This window comes from Nuphar pumila, chromosome 3 (genome assembly GCF_984573655.1).
Source record: "Nuphar pumila chromosome 3, dmNupPumi1.hap1.1, whole genome shotgun sequence".
NCBI lineage: Eukaryota > Viridiplantae > Streptophyta > Magnoliopsida > Nymphaeales > Nymphaeaceae > Nuphar > Nuphar pumila.
This window is the reverse complement of record NC_143251.1, coordinates 27,661,162-27,678,924: the sequence shown is the minus strand read 5'-3', so window position 1 is coordinate 27,678,924 and position 17,763 is coordinate 27,661,162. Positions and strand designations below refer to the sequence as shown.

Below are 17,763 nucleotides of genomic sequence, written 5' to 3'. Positions count from 1 at the left end.
GATTAAAATACATGCTAATTAGTTTAGGCATCTTTATATATGATTCTATGTGCTTCAAGTATGCTAGTTTTGTTTATTATAAAGAGACATTGTTTTGCATGCCTAGGAATCTATAAAGTTCAAGTGTGATGCTTAAACCTGATCATGTATAATTTCTGAGTTATGAAATAAAAGTGGCATGGCATGATTGCATGTATGAGATTGATGTGTTATGTGAAAATTGAGGGTAGAGTTCCAGAGTCTCAAGGTAGGTATTACCTTGGGAAATGTCACGCTTATGCCTTAGGAGGGGCATTGTAAGTGTCGTGAATAAATCTGTGGTGGGTTGTCATCCTTAACAGTTCAGACATGTAAACATGTGTTAAAAGTAATTAGTGGATATACATTGAGGATTGTATAACGCACTAAATTCAAGATGTGAATGTTGAGTAAAAATTGTTTATAGGATGACCACCCAGTGTGTGATGGGAACTCTACTAGAAGACATGGTCTAGGGTAATGTTGAGGTGTGTGCCTCGTGAGTAACCTGGAAATATCTCAGACGTTTCTAGGTGACCCTTAGGGGTTAAAACATTGCCCACTAGACACATGTAGGACGTAGCATGAACCACAAAACCTTGGGGGCAGGTATAGCTCCTTGAGACACCTTTGGGGCAGGTATAGCCACCCTGGCTCTTCGGCTAGCTACCGTTTGAGTCCCTTCGCTCCCGGCTTGCAACCGGCGAGCTACTGCAGCACCTGTGTCCGTAGTCTGGGTCGGTTTGGACTACGTTGTTTGTGAGTGGTTCATAAGTCTGGCCAACATTGTAGACTCTGAGTTGTCTACATGGGTTGCTACGCCCGAGGACGCTATTTACGGAATAGCCGATTAGAGTAGAAGAGTTGTTTGAAATGATAATAGAGATGCGGTAAAGGGAGTAAAACTCATAACTAACATGTGTGCATAAGTAGCAAACTAAACTAAGACTAGGAGCTTAGAGCTCACTACAGTTGCAACGGTCGTGTCTATTTGTAAATGGAATCTTACTGGGTTGTAGACTCACCCCCTTCTTTTGGTTGCAACTGTAGGTTCAGGGACTGTTGCCACCACTCACAGGACTTAGTACGACTCAGCCACATCAGAAGTATAATTTTCCTTTACTTTTTATTTTGCTTTTGTCTTTGGATGGTTATGATATTGTAAATGGATGTATGGACCTTCAAGTATTGAATAAAAGAAAAAAAATTCTGGCACGATTTTGAGCTGTTTTTGAGATTATTGAGTAATTTCCCTCTGGGAACTAACGTCCACGAACCTGGGCTCGAGAAGCCCCGAATCGGGTCATTACAAGTGGTATCAAAGTCAGGTTTCAATAAGAAAAATTGGATTGTAGAGGAAGATTTTGTTAGAATTTGAATTAAGTTGAAGGTCCTAAAAGAACGATAATTACAATCATCCAAAGGAATATGTGACAAAAGAGTCATAGGAAGGTCCTGAACTTATGAGTGCCTCTTGTTAGCAAGAATGGATACTAACAACGATAGTGGCAACGAGAGCGACTGTAGAGGCGGTAGGAACTCTAGGAGGCAGAGGCAAAGGCATCCTGAAGTGATCCAAACAGATCAGATGGTTGTCGTTCTTTCGCTCTTCGTGACAGCCATGATGGACATCACCAAAGCATTAGGGAGTATGACACCTCCCGTTCTTTCTCCAGCCCCAGTTTTAGTCATAATCAACAACTGGGGGTGCAATGATCGAAAGGAAGAGGTAGCACCACCCCAACCATCCGTTGGAGAATCGCCAGGGTCACGAGGACGTCCTCCATATAGGCACGTCCGGAGAGGTTCACTGGCAAATCGAGGTGGTAGGGGAGATGCAGCATGTTGCTCGGGCTGCGACAGGTCTCGTTTCGGCCAATATAGGGCAGGACCGAGCAATGCTACCAGTAACGGGAGAAGTCAGGAGCAACCCAGTGCGTCCGGTCATGAGGGTGTTCAAGGGTCGATGGTGCAACAAGGTAGGGGCACTAATGTCATAGAGAATGAACAAATAAGAGAATCAGTGCAACCTCTTCGAGGAATGGCCTTACTGAGGAGAGGCAGGGGAAATATGAATAGGCACACATACTTACGTGTTTTTAACATCATAGCAGTGCCAGCACCAGTTAGGATTCCTTCAGACTCTGAGGAAGAAGAAGAACCTACTTACACCCCTCGTACCCTGACACCTTAGTGTTTGTTTTTGTTTAAATCATGTAATAAAGGCCTATGGTTGCCTAGTGATAGTAGTAACGGGTTGTATTACGGAAGAACCCGTGAAAAGTTGTAAAAACGTTGTTTTTATTAATAAATAGTAAGTTGTTACGTCAAATGTGCAAACCTGTGTGGAAGCAAACGTAAATTTTAGTAATCACTTTATTCTATGGTTTTAAAACTCACCGAGTCAACTCGATGACTCGGCTCGGCTCGGCCCTCCAACGAGTCAACTCGGTAAGCTAAACTCGTTCTGCGAAAACTCGGCCTTGACTCGGCCTGACTCGAGTTGACTCGGCCTGACTTGGGTTAACTCGGGCGAGTTTTGGGCACTTTTTTCTTTTTTCAAAGGCTATGGGCATTTTTTTTCATATGTAAGTGTTCATTTTTCAAAGAACAAATAGCATAATAACAATAGGCTTACCAACTTAATATAAAATCACAAAATTAGTAAAAGTCAATCAAATTTCACATGTCCAATTGTCAATCATTCATTCCTTTTGGTAGCTCCAGGTAAGGAATCAAACCCAGTACCCCTCAATGAACATAGAGTGAATCCACTAATCCAGCTAACATAATTAATCCCTCATGCAACCATCTCTGAGACCTACACAATAGTTGGCAGCCAGCCTATTCAAAACCAACAGCATAAAATGCCCACATTTATCATTATAATATATATACATCACAGCATTCTCATTATCCAAAGCTTATATGCATTTATGTGCAGATATATAAGGCATGGTCCAATCAACTCTAGATCGGAAACACACTTACAAATATCAAGATAAAGTTCAATGTTCCCAAAATTTTGCAAGGATTTTCTGAGGCCCTGCAACACAACAACTATGTCCATATATTCAGGATGTAAACCATGATCGAGCATGGCTATTAAAGTTCTTTAAGCTAGTAATTGAGTCATTCTTAATATATTGTCTTGAAAGACTTGCTCCTGCTTGTGTAGTTTCTTTAGTAAATGTGAGATTTGAATTAAAAGCAGTTTTACTTGATGTTATTTTACTTATTAATCAATTAAACTAGTAATTAAGTCATTTTACAAACCTTTATATGTTTAAATGACAATTTATATATTGTCTTTGTTTTAAAATCAAAAGTTAACAAAACCCGGTCCGAGTCACCGAGTTGACCCGCCGAGTCACGAGTCAATAAAGTACGAGTCGAGTTCCGAGTCACGGGTTTTAAAACCTTGCTTTATTCATATTGCAGTATGAGGACTCGTCAGGGAACACCGTACCAGTCAAGAGGTTCTCAAGTAAGCAAGAGACAAGCAGGCCCTTCTCAAGCAAGGCATGTGAGTGAGGGCTCTGCAAGGAGAAGTGTGGCAAGCCCCATTGGTCCTGTATCTCCACAAGCATCAGATAGTCTACCTCCAAGGAGCATGGGAGCAGAAGGTGGAGGTGCTTCACCAGTTTCACCTCGACACGAACATGCTACTGTTGGTAGTGGTGTGCCTCCCGGTTATACCACAAAAAGAATTTTGTATGAGCTATTACAAAATTCACTGCATCAAAATCAAAACCAAGTAGCATCAGAAAGCAAATCTTGGGCTGAGAAGTTCAAGAATATGAGAGTGCCCACATTCGACGAAACTCCTGCAGGAGTAGCAGCAGAGAAATGGATGATGCAAGCGGAGAAAGCACTGGATGCGATACAGTGTCCAGAGGACCAGAAAGCATGAGTCGCGGCATCAAACTTAATTGGGGATGCTGAGTACTGGTGGCGATCCATCAGAGATGTCCTGGGAAGTGGAGAATTTGTTTCCTGGATTACCTTTAGAAACAAGTTCTACAGACAATTCTTTCCCAGGATTGAGAGGATGGAGAAAGAAGAAGAATTTAGAAAGCTCAAACAGGGAAGTATGAGTGTAGCAGCCTACACCGCAAAGTTCAATTCATTATCCAGATTTGCGAAGGCTTTAGTATCTACTGAGTGTAATGAAATATGCGGAAAAGAAAAGTATGTCCTACAATGGACATTCACACATAGAAATCAAGGAACAAGTCCAAAAGAGGACATACACAAAAGCCAACAATGGCTAGAAAGCATAAAATCTTATAAATGCACTAAAGGGCTCGAAGAAGCCACACATTACAAAGGGGGAGACCCCACTTATTTATAGGCAAGAGAGGAGTGAGGGAGAGTTAGAGAAAAGCAAGAGAGAGGGACCATTGGGAGTCCCAACAAGGAGTCGTTGGGCTCCAAACGGTCACAATTGTGACCGTTGGGGGCCCAACGACTCTTTGTTGGGGCCCCCAATGGCTGTGCATTAAATGCACAAAAAGGACAATAAAAAAACATAAAAAAGAAATAAGAAAAAAAGAAAAAGGAAAAATAGAAGAAAAAGAAAAAGACTAAAATGCCCCTATTGGGCGAGTTTACAGAACTACCCCTTATCGGGTAGTGTATGATAAATATATTTATATATAAAGAGATATATATAAATATATATTACATATATTTTAACACCCTCCCTCAAGCTTTATGGGGATACAACGGAAAGCTTGTTGAGAAGAAACATGAATCGAGAAGCAGCAAGAGCTTTGGTGAAGAAATCCGCCAACTGGTACTCGGATGTGACATAGGGCAGTGCTATGGTTCCTTTTAGGTATTCATCTCGAACGTAGTGGCAATCCATCTCAATGTGTTTAGTACGCTCATGGAAGGTGTGGTTGCTTGCAATATAGATAGCACTTTTGTTATCACAACACATCTTCGAAGGATTTGAGATGATGATGGCCATATCACAAAGGAGACTTCTAAGCCACACAAGCTCCATGGTAGTAGTGGTCATTGCACGATATTCCGCTTCAGTTGAGGATAATGATACTTTATGCTGCTTCTTGCATCTCTAAGAAATCATAGAGTCACCTAAGAAAACACAAAAACCAGTAGTTGAGACTATCATTGGGATTTCCTCCCCAATCAGCATCTGTATAAGCAATTAAATCAAGGGATGATGAAGAGGAAAGAAAAACTCCCTTAGTTATGGTGTTTTTAATATATCTGACAATCCTTAAGACTGCACTCATGTGCACAGTTGTAGGTGCATGGTGTTGAAACTGACTGACGAAGTGAACTGCATGAGCTATGTCTGGCCGAGTAATGGATAAGTATGTCAGAGACCCAACTAGTTGACGGTAGGGAGTAGGGTTCTCGAGAAGTGTCCCATCTTCCAGCCTTAGCTTTGCATTGATAACCTCAAGGGTTTCTGTCTTCTTATTATCCGAAATTCCAGACTTGGAGCAAATGTCAGCAGCAAGTTTCATCTGAGAGAGAATATATCCTCGGGGAGAATATGCAACTTCAATACCTAGAAAATATCTTAAGAAACCAAGGTCAGACATGTCAAAATTTTCTTTTAAAATTTTCTTAATATCATGGATTCCTTGCTCATCACTTCCAGTGATGATCATATCATCAACATATAGTAGCAGAATAACTACAGAAGACCCTGCACTTTTCACAAATAACGCAGTGTCAGTATAACATGAACGAAAATTTAAGCTAGTCATTATATTGTTAAATCTGTCATGCCAAGCCTTTGGAGCTTGTTTTAACCCATATAGAGCCTTTTTTAGTTTAAGAATTTTGTTTTCTCCAACGGATACTCCTGGTGGAGGATCCATATAAACCTCTTCACTTAGTTCGCCATTAAGAAATGCGTTCTTAACATCCAATTGATAGATAGGCCATTTTTTAACGGATGCAACCGCAATAAGAGTCCTAACACTAGTCATTCTAGCTACGGGAGCGAAGGTTTCTTCATAGTCTATTCCGTACTCTTGAGCATATCCTTTGGCTACCAACCTAGCTTTATAACATTCTAATGACCCATCACTTTTAGTTTTAATCTTGAAGACCCATCTACATCCAATAGATTTATTCCCAATGGGTAATGAAGTTATTTCCCAAGTTTTAGCCTTTTCAAGGGCACTAAGTTCTAGTTTCATGGCCTCAACCCATTAAGGAATGTTTTTGGCTTCATTATAGTGTGATGGTTCATGATAAGAGTGTAATGTAATTAGGCATGCCCTATATTTAGGTGTTAGTGACTCATAGGAAACAAACCTATTAAGAGAATTGGAGATTCGGCTAGATCTCCTTAAAGAGGTTTCTTCTATGTTGGAAATTTGAGAATATTTTTCTAAAGCGTTTATGGGAGTTTCTTGACCACGCCTAGCATAGGTTTGAATTGACCTATTTTCAAAATCATTACTTCCATTTTCAACATTACTAAGAGGAGTATCCTCTAAATCATTAGGAACATCCTCTACGTGAGGAGTCTCGTCTTCTTGAGAGAGAAGATCAAATAAGAAAGCATATTCACTTTCATCAATATCTTTATTTTTCTCAAAACCATTCTCATTTTCTAAAAAGGTAACATCTTTGGATACATATAGTTTGTTGCTTTTGGGGTCGAAGCACCTAAAACCTTTTTGGTTTTCTCCGTATCCTAAAAACACACATTCGATAGCTTTGGGAGACAACTTATCTCTTTTATGTGTGAGGACAAAACACTTACACCCAAAAATTCTTAATCCATTAAAATCGGGTGTTCTTTCAAAGAGTTTTTCATATGGAGATATATTTTGTAAGGATGAGGATATCATTCTATTTATCAAATAAGTGAAGGTTAAGGCGGCTTCGGCCCAATAGCATTTTGGAATTTCTTTGGAAATGAGAAGAGTCCTAGTAGTTTCCAAAATGTGTCTATGCTTCCTTTCGGCTAGACCGTTTTGTTGGGGAGTCCTAGGACATGACCTTTGATGACAAATGTCGTTGGTTTCTAAGTATTCTTGAACTTCATTTGATAGATATTCTCCACCGGAATCGGATCGAAGAATGAAAATATTAGTTGAAAATTGATTTTTGACAATCATATGAAATTTCTTAAAGAAATTAAAAACTTCAGATTTTAGGTTGAGAAAATAGATCCACACATATCGAGTGAAATCGTCAATGAAAGTAACATAGTAAGAATATCCTTCTTTTGATATGACCGGAGAAGGACCCCAAACATCCGAATGAACTAATTCAAAGGGTCTTTTGGACACAAATGTTCTCTTTGGAAAAGGGATGGATTTCATTTTTCCAAAAATACAACTCTTGCAAACAAAATGTTTCTCATTACAAAATTTCTTTCCAAAAGGAAAGGAGTACATTTTTGAGAAGCTTGGATGTCCAAGTCTTTGATGTCAAGTTTCTATATTTTTATCTTGGACATGATTACAAAATGAGTTAATGGGAAGTTTCAAATGGTTCATGTAGTAGAGATCTCCCCTCCTATGGCCTTGCCCAATCCGCTTCCCGGACTGGAGATCCTGTATAGAGCAACCCTTGGTTGAGAAGGAGATTTCACATCCATGATCACATATTTGAGAGACGGATAAAAGATTTAAATTAAGTTGAGGTACTACTCTTACATTTGGCACAAAAAAATCTTTTGAAAAGTCTAAGGTTCCAAAACTTTTAACTTGTAAAGAGGTACCATCGGCGGTTGAAACAAAAGAATTTTTGGAGTTGCTACATACATTGGATAGTCCATTTTCAATAGGGGTCATATGAAAAGATGCTCCAGAATCAAGAATCCAAGAGGGCGTACCTGGAGGGGAAGAAGAGGCAATGGCGGCTCCCGAAGTTGATGGCGATTTGAGTAGAATTTGAAGTGCTTCGGATAGTTGAGCAAGGGAAAAGGACTTTTTCCCTTTCATTGGTTCCTCCTTCTTTTGTGGGATTTCTTCAATAATAGCAACTTTCCCTTTTGGAGGTTCATTTATCTTTGGACAATTAGGTCTTATATGACCCGGTTCTTGACAATGATGGCAAATGGCTTTCCTATAATTGCCATTATAGTTGTTTTGTCTCCCAAAGTGTGGAGGCTTATATGCTTTCATATGATTGCCGGGTTTAGACACGGCAAGAACTTCATCTCCTCCTTTAATCATGCCAAGACGCGTTTCTTCTTGGCATATTTCGGCTATGGCATCTTCCAATGGAAGTGGTTTGGATCTATGAAGAAGGGAGGACCTCACTTGTTCATATTCGGGCCTAAGCCCATGTAAAAATTGGAAAAAGTGTTCTTTCTCCATTTGTTCTCTTCGCATTTCCACATCTTCACTTGATACCCATTTGGGTTCAAGAAGGGATAGCTCATCCCACAAAGGTCCAAGAGTGCTATAGTAATCTCTTACACTCATTTCACCTTGCTTAATGGTACGGATTTTTTCTTGGATAAAGAATTGATGAGCAAGGTCTTTTTGGGTATATTGCATGCTTACTTTCTCAACTACCTTGGATTGGTGATCTTCAATAGCCTTCATGCGAGCATTTCCTTCTAGAGCTTTTTCTTGATCACCATCTATTTTTGTAAGTTTAAGTTGAGGTTCCCTAATGGTGCCCATAACATATCCCCAAAGCTTTTTACCTTTGAGGTTGTTCTCCATGGCGGCGGCCCACGTCATGTAGTTAGTACCATTAAGTTTGAAGGAGAGATCAATCTTTTGTTCTCCTTCCATCCTATAATCAAGAATGAAGGACAAGCCAAAGAGAGATAGAACAAGACAACTAGTTATATATGAATCAAGAGCACAACCAAGGCTCTGATACCATGTAATGAAATATGCGGAAAAGAAAAGTATGTCCTACAATGGACATTCACACATAGAAATCAAGGAACAAGTCCAAAAGAGGACATACACAAAAGCCAACAATGGCTAGAAAGCATAAAATCTTATAAATGCACTAAAGGACTTGAAGAAGCCACACATTACAAAGGGGGAGACCTCACTTATTTATAGGCAAGAGAGGAGTGAGAGAGAGTTAGAGAAAAGCAAGAGAGAGGGACCATTGGGAGTCCCAACAAGGAGTCGTTGGGCTCCAAACGGTCACAATTGTGATCGTTGGGGGCCCAACGACTCTTTGTTGGGCCCCCAATGGTTGTGCATTAAATGCATAAAAAGGACAATAAAAAAACAGAAAAAAAAATAAGAAAAAAAGAAAAAGAAAAAGGAAAAATAGAAGAAAAAGAAAAAGACTAAAATGCCCCTATTGGGCAAGTTTACAGAACTACCCCTTATTGGGTAGTGTATGATAAATATTTATATATATATATATATATATATATATATATATATTACATATATTTTAACACTGAGAAGCAAAAATGCAAGCTATATGAGCGCGGATTAAAACCTGAAGTTCTGAGGATGGTGGGACCTCTGCAAATTCGGAGGTTCGACAGGTTGGTGGAGATGGCATCTCAGTACGAGGTTTGGGATGCTCGAACAACAAAATCGAAGATATAAGAGAAACCAAAGCAAGTACAACAAGGACAAACTAGTTTGTCGTCTCGAAGGTTTTTCAAGAAGAGGCAAGGCAACGACAGATCTTCGAAGCCACAGGAGGGAAGCAGTGCAGAAAACAACAATAAGCAGCAGGGGAAGAAGCCTGAACAACCAGAAGCTAAGAAACCTCGATACCGAGGAGCGCCTTCCAAGGGCAACAACTGTAAGACTTGCGGCTTCAAGCATGAAGGTCGTTGTGATGAAAAGAATATTAAATGCTACAATTGCGGTCAAATGGGACACATTGCAAGAAAATGTCCCCAGCCCGTACAGAGAGAAGGAGCAAAACCCAGAGAGAAACCAGTTGCTCCAGGACGAGTTTATGCAGCAACTCTGCAGGAAGCTTTGACTAGCCCTGACGTGGTGGAAGGTACACTCCAAATTTCTGGTGTTAGTCCACATGTTCTAATTGATTCAGGTGTTACACATAGTTTCATCACCCCTATTTTTTGTTGCACTATTACCTGTTTCACCAGTACCTCTAAAAATAAAGTATCAAGTAGAGACACCAGTAGGAAAGTCGGTGTATATAGATGAAGTCATCCAAGGATGCATGGTACAAGTCGAAGAACGTCTATTCTCGGTAGACCTTCTAATACTGGACTTTAAGGGAGTGGACGTTATCTTGGGCATGGATTGGTTATCTAACCATCATGCAACGATTAATTGTCGAGGAAAAAGTGTCAGTTTTCAACACCCTGGAACTTCAACTATCACCTTTCAAGGCGTTAGAAAACTTGCAAAACCAACAATCATATCATGTCTTCAAGCCAACCGGTATCTACAGAAGGGCTGGATTGGATACTTGGCTTATATGAAGACTGAGGATGACGATAAACTTTCAGTCACAGAAGTAGAGATTGTACGGGAATTCGTGGATGTTTTTCCGGAAGAACTTCCAGGACTTCCACCGGATAGGGAAGTCGAATTCCAGATAGATCTAGCTCCAGGTACAACGCCCATTTCTATTCCTCCATATAGGATGGGACCTGCTGAACTCAAAGAACTCAAGGATCAACTGCAGGAATTGTTGGATATCGGATTTATCCGACCATCGGTATCACCTTGGGGCGCACCGATCTTGTTCGTGAAAAAGAAAAATGGGTCATTGCGTATGTGTATCGACTACAGGAAATTAAATGCGATGACAATAAAGAACAAGTATCCTCTGCCAAGGATAGATGATCTATTTGATCAACTTCAAAGTGCAGCCTGTTTTTCTAAGTTGGATCTACGTTCTTGATATCATCAGCTAAAGATTCGGGAAGAAGATGTTGCCAAGACAGCGTTTCGTTCAAGATATTGTCATTATGAATTCCTAGTCATGCCTTTTGGGCTGACGAATGCACCAGCTGCATTCATGGATTTAATGAACCGAGTATTCAAACCATTCTTGGATAAGTTCGTGGTGGTGTTCGTGGATGACATCCTCATATATTCGGCCAGTAAGGAACAACACACAGAACATCTGAGAATCGTTTTGCAAATACTTAGAGATCAGAAGCTATATGCTAAGTTCTCTAAGTGTGTGTTCTGGCTTGATCAAGTGTCATTTTTGGGACATATTATCAATAAAGAGAGAGTGATGGTGGACCCAACAAAAGTTGAAGCGGTAACCAACTGGCCTACACCCAAGAATGCCACAGAAATTCGAAGTTTTCTTGGGTTAGCTGGTTACTACAGACGCTTTGTAGAAGGATTTTCTATATTGCCAGCTCCCATGACTAAGCTGACAAAGAAAGAAATGAAGTTCGAGTGGAATGAGAAGTGCGAGAAAAGCTTTCAAGAAATCAAGAAGCGATTGACCACTGCACCAGTGTTAGTTTTGCCTTCTGGCACTGGAGGTTTTACCGTTTATAGCGATGCATCACATAAAGGATTGGGTTGCGTTCTGATGCAACATGGCAGGGTTATCGCATATGCTTCAAGACAACTAAAGGTGCATGAGATAAATTATCCAACTCATGACCTAGAATTGGCTGCAGTAGTATTCGCACTCAAAATATGGCGACATTACTTATATATGGAGAACAATTTGAGGTATTCACTGATCATCAAAGTTTAAAATATTTGTTCTCCCAAGAGGAACTGAATATGAGGCAACGGCGATGGCTAGAATTATTAAAAGATTATGATTTTGAGCTGAAGAATCACACAGGGAACGCTAATGTAGTAGCCAACGCACTCAATCGAAAAGCAGAATCAGTCACAAGACTATCCATATCAAGTCTGCTGGTGAGCATTGTAGAACAAAAAACAGAAGTACAATGTCTTCCGGGTCGACTGATGTTTGTCCAGACAACCTTAGGGTCAGAAATTTGGGACAAAATCAAAGAAAAGCAACTCCTAGATCAAGAGTTAGAAAGAATCAGGTCAACAACAAACGATGGTGAAGATCCAAATTTCAAAGTAGACGACCAAGGTATGGTGAGATTTCGGGATCGGATATGTATTCCTAAAGATGAGGAACTTAGGAAACAATTGCTTGCAGAGGCACATCATTCAAAGTATTCCATTCACCCTGGAAATACAAAGATGTACAGGGATTTGAAGAATAATTTCTGGTGGAATGAAATGAAGAGAGATATTGCTTAGTATGCTAGTAAGTGTCTAATATGTCAGCAAGTAAAAATTGAACATCAGAGGCCGGGTGACCTATTGCAACCACTACCTATTCTTGTATGGAAGTGGGCAGATATAACGATGGATTTTGTTATAGGACTTCCTAAGACCAGAGAGGAAATGAATGTGATTTGGGTAATTGTTGATAGACTGACCAAGTCTGCACATTTTCTCGCGTGCAAGACAACGTGTTCCTTTGAACAATTAGTTCGTCTTTTCATAAAAGAGATAGAGAGATTGCACGAAGTGCCAGACTCCATTGTTTCTGATAGAGATTCGAAATTTACCTCCAAGTTTTGGCAAAGCTTTCAAGAAGCAATGGGAACTCAGTTGAAAATGAGCACAACTTTCCACCCGCCGACGGATGGGCAGTCAGAAAGAACCATCCAAACGCTAGAGGATATGTTGAGAGCCTGTACACTAGAGTATCGCAACTCATGGCACGATATTCTGCCGCTAATTGAATTTGCCTATAATAACAGCTTCCAAGCTAGTATTGGGATGGCTCCCTATGAAGCCTTATATGGGAGACGTTGCAGGACGCCGCTATGGTGGGACCAAGTTGGTGAAAGAAAAACCTTAGGACCGGAATTGGTTCAACAAATGGAGGAGCAAATCAGATTCATCCGTGAAAGACTCCAAGCAGCCCAAAGTCGTCAGAAAAGTTATGCAGATAAAAGGCGACGAGAATTGGAGTTCGAGATAGATGATCATGTCTTTTTGAGGATATCACCATTTAAAGGGGTAATGAGGTTCGGGAAGAAAGGCAAATTAAGTCCTAGATTTATCGGGCCGTTTGAAATTTTGAAAATGATAGGATTTACAGCCTATCAGTTGGCACTACCTCCATCACTCTTCAGAATACATAACGTATTTCATGTATCCATGTTAAGAAAATATGTGCCAGATCCTTCACATATACTGGAAACAGTGGAATCAGTGTTAGACATCCAAGAAGATTTAAGCATTCGGGAAAAACCAATGGAGGTAATTGAATTTAAGAAGCACAAGCTCAAAAACAAGGTTGTCCCAATGGTCCTAGTGAGATGGAAGCATCATAGTAAAGATGAAGCTACATGGGAGAATGAGGCAGATATGCACGCACAATTTTCCTAATTATTTTCGAGAAAGATTCGGGACGAATCTTTTTGTAAGGAGGGTGGAATTGTAACGCTCCCCCATCGTGGGGGGGTTACGGAAGGAGAAGGGGGTGACGCCCCTTCGTCTCCCACGAATCAGATCGTGGGAGAGGAAGCGGGCTGCCCCCATTTAATACAGAAGGTAGGAGAGGGTAACCGAGCAACCCCCATGGCTATAAAAGCCATGGGGGGGCCTCCTCTCATTTCCCCATTCGATCACCAGAGGAGCAGAGAGGGAGCGTGTAGGGAGAATCAGGAGGAGGTGTTGCAGCCATCGCCGGTCGCCGTCAAGTAAGTCTCTCTCTCTCGTGGGTTGTCTGAATGCAGGGGGGTCACCGGCAACCTCACAGTTGCCGGTGAGTTGCAGCAAAATAGGGATAGGGAGAACCCTGTCCCTGTCCTGCGATAGAAGAGAACGACAGAGGGGTTTACCCTCTGTTGTTGCTCTCGTTCATTGTCTAAACACGGGGGTCGACGGCAACCTCACAGTTGCCGGCGAGTTGCAGCAAAACAGGGACAGGGAGAACCCTATCCCTGCATTTCAATAGAAGAAGGAGAGTAATCGAGGGATTTTCCCTCTGTTGCTGTCACCACTAATGACGAAAATGGGGAAAGGAGGACCGCCTGCTACAAGGAGGCAGGAGGTCTGGCCGCTGCCCTCATCATCGCAGGCACCGACCCATCGGCAGAGGTTGCAACAGTTCGACAACAATGATGTTGTCGGAACTGTTGCAGAGAAAAAAAATGATGAAGTGGATAGGTGCGTTGTGACAGCAGACCGTATTAGTCTATAACGGACCGAGTCGAGTCCGAAGTAGTTAGCAGACCGAGTCGGGTTTGTAATGGTGGTCCGTTTCGGCCCAGACCGAAGGTGGACCCAATATGGGTCAGACCGACTAAGTCTAGACCGAGACAAACCGGATGCGTGTGCGATTGATTTATCGAGTGCGATGGAAAAATCGAAGTAGTAAAGACTCGATTTTTCCATTACAAATTGAATTCGGGTTTGGATCTTAGTTTGGACCCAAAACTCAAGTTGGATTCAATTAGACGACCTGATTTAGATCCAGACAAACCCTTTTCAAGCAGGTTTGGATCAAGAATACTGAATTCATGATCCAAATCATAGTTGAGTTGATGACCTAAGTGGTCAAATTCTATTATGGATGTGGATCTTAATATAACATGATGTAAAGATGACATAGGAGTCATTGAAAGAGCAAAAAGACCATTTTGCCCTTGATATGCCTACAAAATATACAAGGCATAGCTAAGTGCCCGAAGTCAGATCTATGTAATTCTTGAATCCATGGATTCTACTGCTTGGGTAGAATCTATTAGTAGGGGATTTGTGAACAAAATGGAGTCAGAGTCTGACAATTAAGTTTAAGGGTGTTTTGGTAATTTTGATGATATGAGGTATTCGTTGTTTTCAGATCAAGGGTTGCAATTGGAATTTAAGCGTTCCAGGTAAGTGAATATTTGCAAATTCCTCCTTAGTTGATTAAAATACATGCTAATTAGTTTAGGCATCTTTATATATGATTCTATGTGCTTCAAGTATGCTAGTTTTGTTTATTATAAAGAGACATTGTTTTGCATGCCTAGGAATCTATAAAGTTCAAGTGTGATGCTTAAACCTGATCATGTATAATTTCTGAGTTATGAAATAAAAGTGGCATGGCATGATTGCATGTATGAGATTGATGTGTTATGTGAAAATTAAGGGTAGAGTTCCAGAGTCTCAAGGTAGGTATTACCTTGGGAAATGTCACGCTTATGCCTTAGGAGAGGCATTGTAAGTGTCGTGAATAAATTTGTGGTGGGTTGCCATCTTTAACAGTTCAGACATGTAAACATGTGTTAAAAGTAATTAGTGGATATACATTGAGGATTGTATAACGCACTAAATTCAAGATGTGAATGTTGAGTAAAAATTGTCTATAGGATGACCACAAGACATGGTCTAGGGTAATGTTGAGGTGTGTGCCTCGTGAGTAACCTGGAAATATCTCAGACGTTTCTAGGTGACCCTTAGGGGTTAAAACATTGCCCACTAGACACATGTAGGACGTAGCATGAACCACAAAACCTTGGGGACATGTATAGCTCCTTGAGACACCTTGGGGGCAGGTATAGCCATCCTGGCTCTTCGGCTAGCTACCGTTTGAGTCCCTTCGCTCCCGGCTTGGAACCGGCGAGCTACTGCAGCACCTGTGTCCGTAGTCTGGGCCGGTTTGGACTACGTTGTTTGTGAGTGGTTCATAAGTCTGGCCAACATTGTAGACTCTGAGTTGTCTACATGGGTTGCTACGCCCGAAGAGGTTATGTCCGGAATACCTGATTAGAGTAGAAGAGTTGTTTGAAATGATAATAGAGATGCAGTAAAGGAGGTAAAACTCATAACTAACATGTGTGCATAAGTAGCAAACTAAACTAAGACTAGGAGCTTAGAGCTCACTACAGTTGCAACGGTCGTGTTTATTTGTAAATGGAATCTTACTGGGTTGTAGACTCACCCCCTTCTTTTGGTTGCAACTGTAGGTTCAGGGACTGTTGTCACCACTCACAGGACTTAGTACGACTCAGCCACATCAGAAGTATGATTTTCCTTTACTTTTTATTCTGCTTTTGTCTTTGGATGATTATGATATTGTAAATGGATGTATAGACCTTCAAGTATTGAATAAAAGAAAAAAAAAATTCTGGCACGATTTTTAGTTGTTTTTTAGATTATTGAGTAATTTCCCTCTGGGAACTAACGTCCACTAACCTGGGCTCGAGAGGCCTCGGATCGGGTCGTTACAGTACAGTCGAGTGTAGTCAATATTTCCCCATTGCACACGGACGTACGCACACGCAGAGTTTATAACTTAATGCAGAACTGCCAACAAACATCATGCTACACCAAAGCACATTTTACAAATGAAACACAAGTAATGTTGACACACAGATAAATCAGATTGCGGAGAAGCAAAGACTTGATTCAAAAACTATTGTGATTTAATCGCTCATTTCTTTGTTTCTGGTTTCTGTAACTCACAATTCCCACACTTGTTACAAATCACAGTCCAAATCAGAATGCGGCCGCACAAAAACGCACCAAATGCACGATTCCTAAAGAGAAAAACAGGAGGAATTTCCTCCAGCCATAGACGCGTCCATAGCAGTGCATCAACCAAACAAAAGTCACCTGCATTTCCTTCTTACAGGAAATGCCATAAATCGAAAATAAAATAAAATCATGAACAGCCTCAGGCATTCTCCACAGAGAAATCGAGCCTCAGATCAAAATTTCTGCCACTAACTCGATAGTAAGAAATGTGTGACTTCACACACGGGAGAGTAGATCAAGCGAGATCTCGTGTTGTTAACCAGTAATTCATCGCCGAGCAGCAGAAGAGAGATCCAGAATTCGACATTTCCAGAAAATCCTCCAGTCAATCTTTCAGTACACAAAACAAAAAAAATAATTAAAATAAAAAACAACTCAACAAAACTTGTTTTTAAGAATTCACAAATCTTCAAATCGCAAGAACCAAAAAACAAGATCATTTCATCTAAATCTGAGCTCTAGAAATAAGAAGTAAAATAGAGAAAATTTTACTTAAATACAAAAATTACCCAAAAATCTCAAAAATAAAAGAAATTCACGAACAAAAAACAAAAAAATAAATAAAATACATTATCCTTACGAAGCATCATTCCGAATCTGAAAAAAGAAAAAAGAATAGAGACAGCGAGCTAGATACAAAAAAGAGCGGAAAAAAATAAAAATGGCGGGAATTTTCCGGAAATGCGTGAAATGAAAGAGGAGAGAGAAGTAAAAATAGTTGGGAACTCCAACCGGAGAAGAAAACAACTCTGAGACACCTAGCTCCCAGAAAGAAAGAGCAAAGGACGAAAGAAAGATAAGAGAAGGACAAGTAAAAGCAAAAATGAAAGATTTCCACAAATGCGTGAAATCAGAGAGAGAGAGAGAGAGGAAATGGCTGGGAAATTCACCTGGAAAAAGAACTCCGAGCAACCGAATTCACGGAAAAAGGCGAGAGAGGAAACGGAATCCTTCTTCAGGCGAGCAACGCCTTCTCTATAGAGAGAGAGAGAGAGTCTTCCTCTAGGGAGCAACGCGTTCTCTGCAGAGAGAGAGAGAGTAAAATATTTGAGGTTAGGTTGTCATTTAAAAAAAGCTGGCACCACCATGCATCCTTTCCATGAATAACTAAAATACCCTTCGCTGGATTTCTTATGCCGGAAGGCTCCCCCCTGGGTTGTGGGACGCATTGTAATTTGTAGGAACGGGGACGCTCTTTTGACTTTGGCAATACAATAAGGGAAAGAGGCACAACTGGTTCAAAACCAATAATTTGAGGGGAGCGATGTATTCGGGTCGGATATAATCCGAT

At 40.7% G+C, this 17,763-nt stretch overlaps 1 protein-coding gene across 2 annotated transcripts in view; it reads right to left on the bottom strand.

Annotated features, from left to right (window-relative positions):
- Positions 1-17,505, bottom strand: part of LOC149842404 (filament-like plant protein 4) — a 36,596-nt gene extending 19,091 nt beyond the window's left edge. For both annotated transcript variants that reach the window (XM_090001422.1, XM_090001421.1), the window contains exon 1: positions 17,363-17,505. The gene's annotated coding sequence lies outside the window, so the exon portion shown is untranslated. The remainder of the gene's footprint in view (positions 1-17,362) is intronic.
- Between the last annotated feature and the right edge of the window lie 258 nt (positions 17,506-17,763).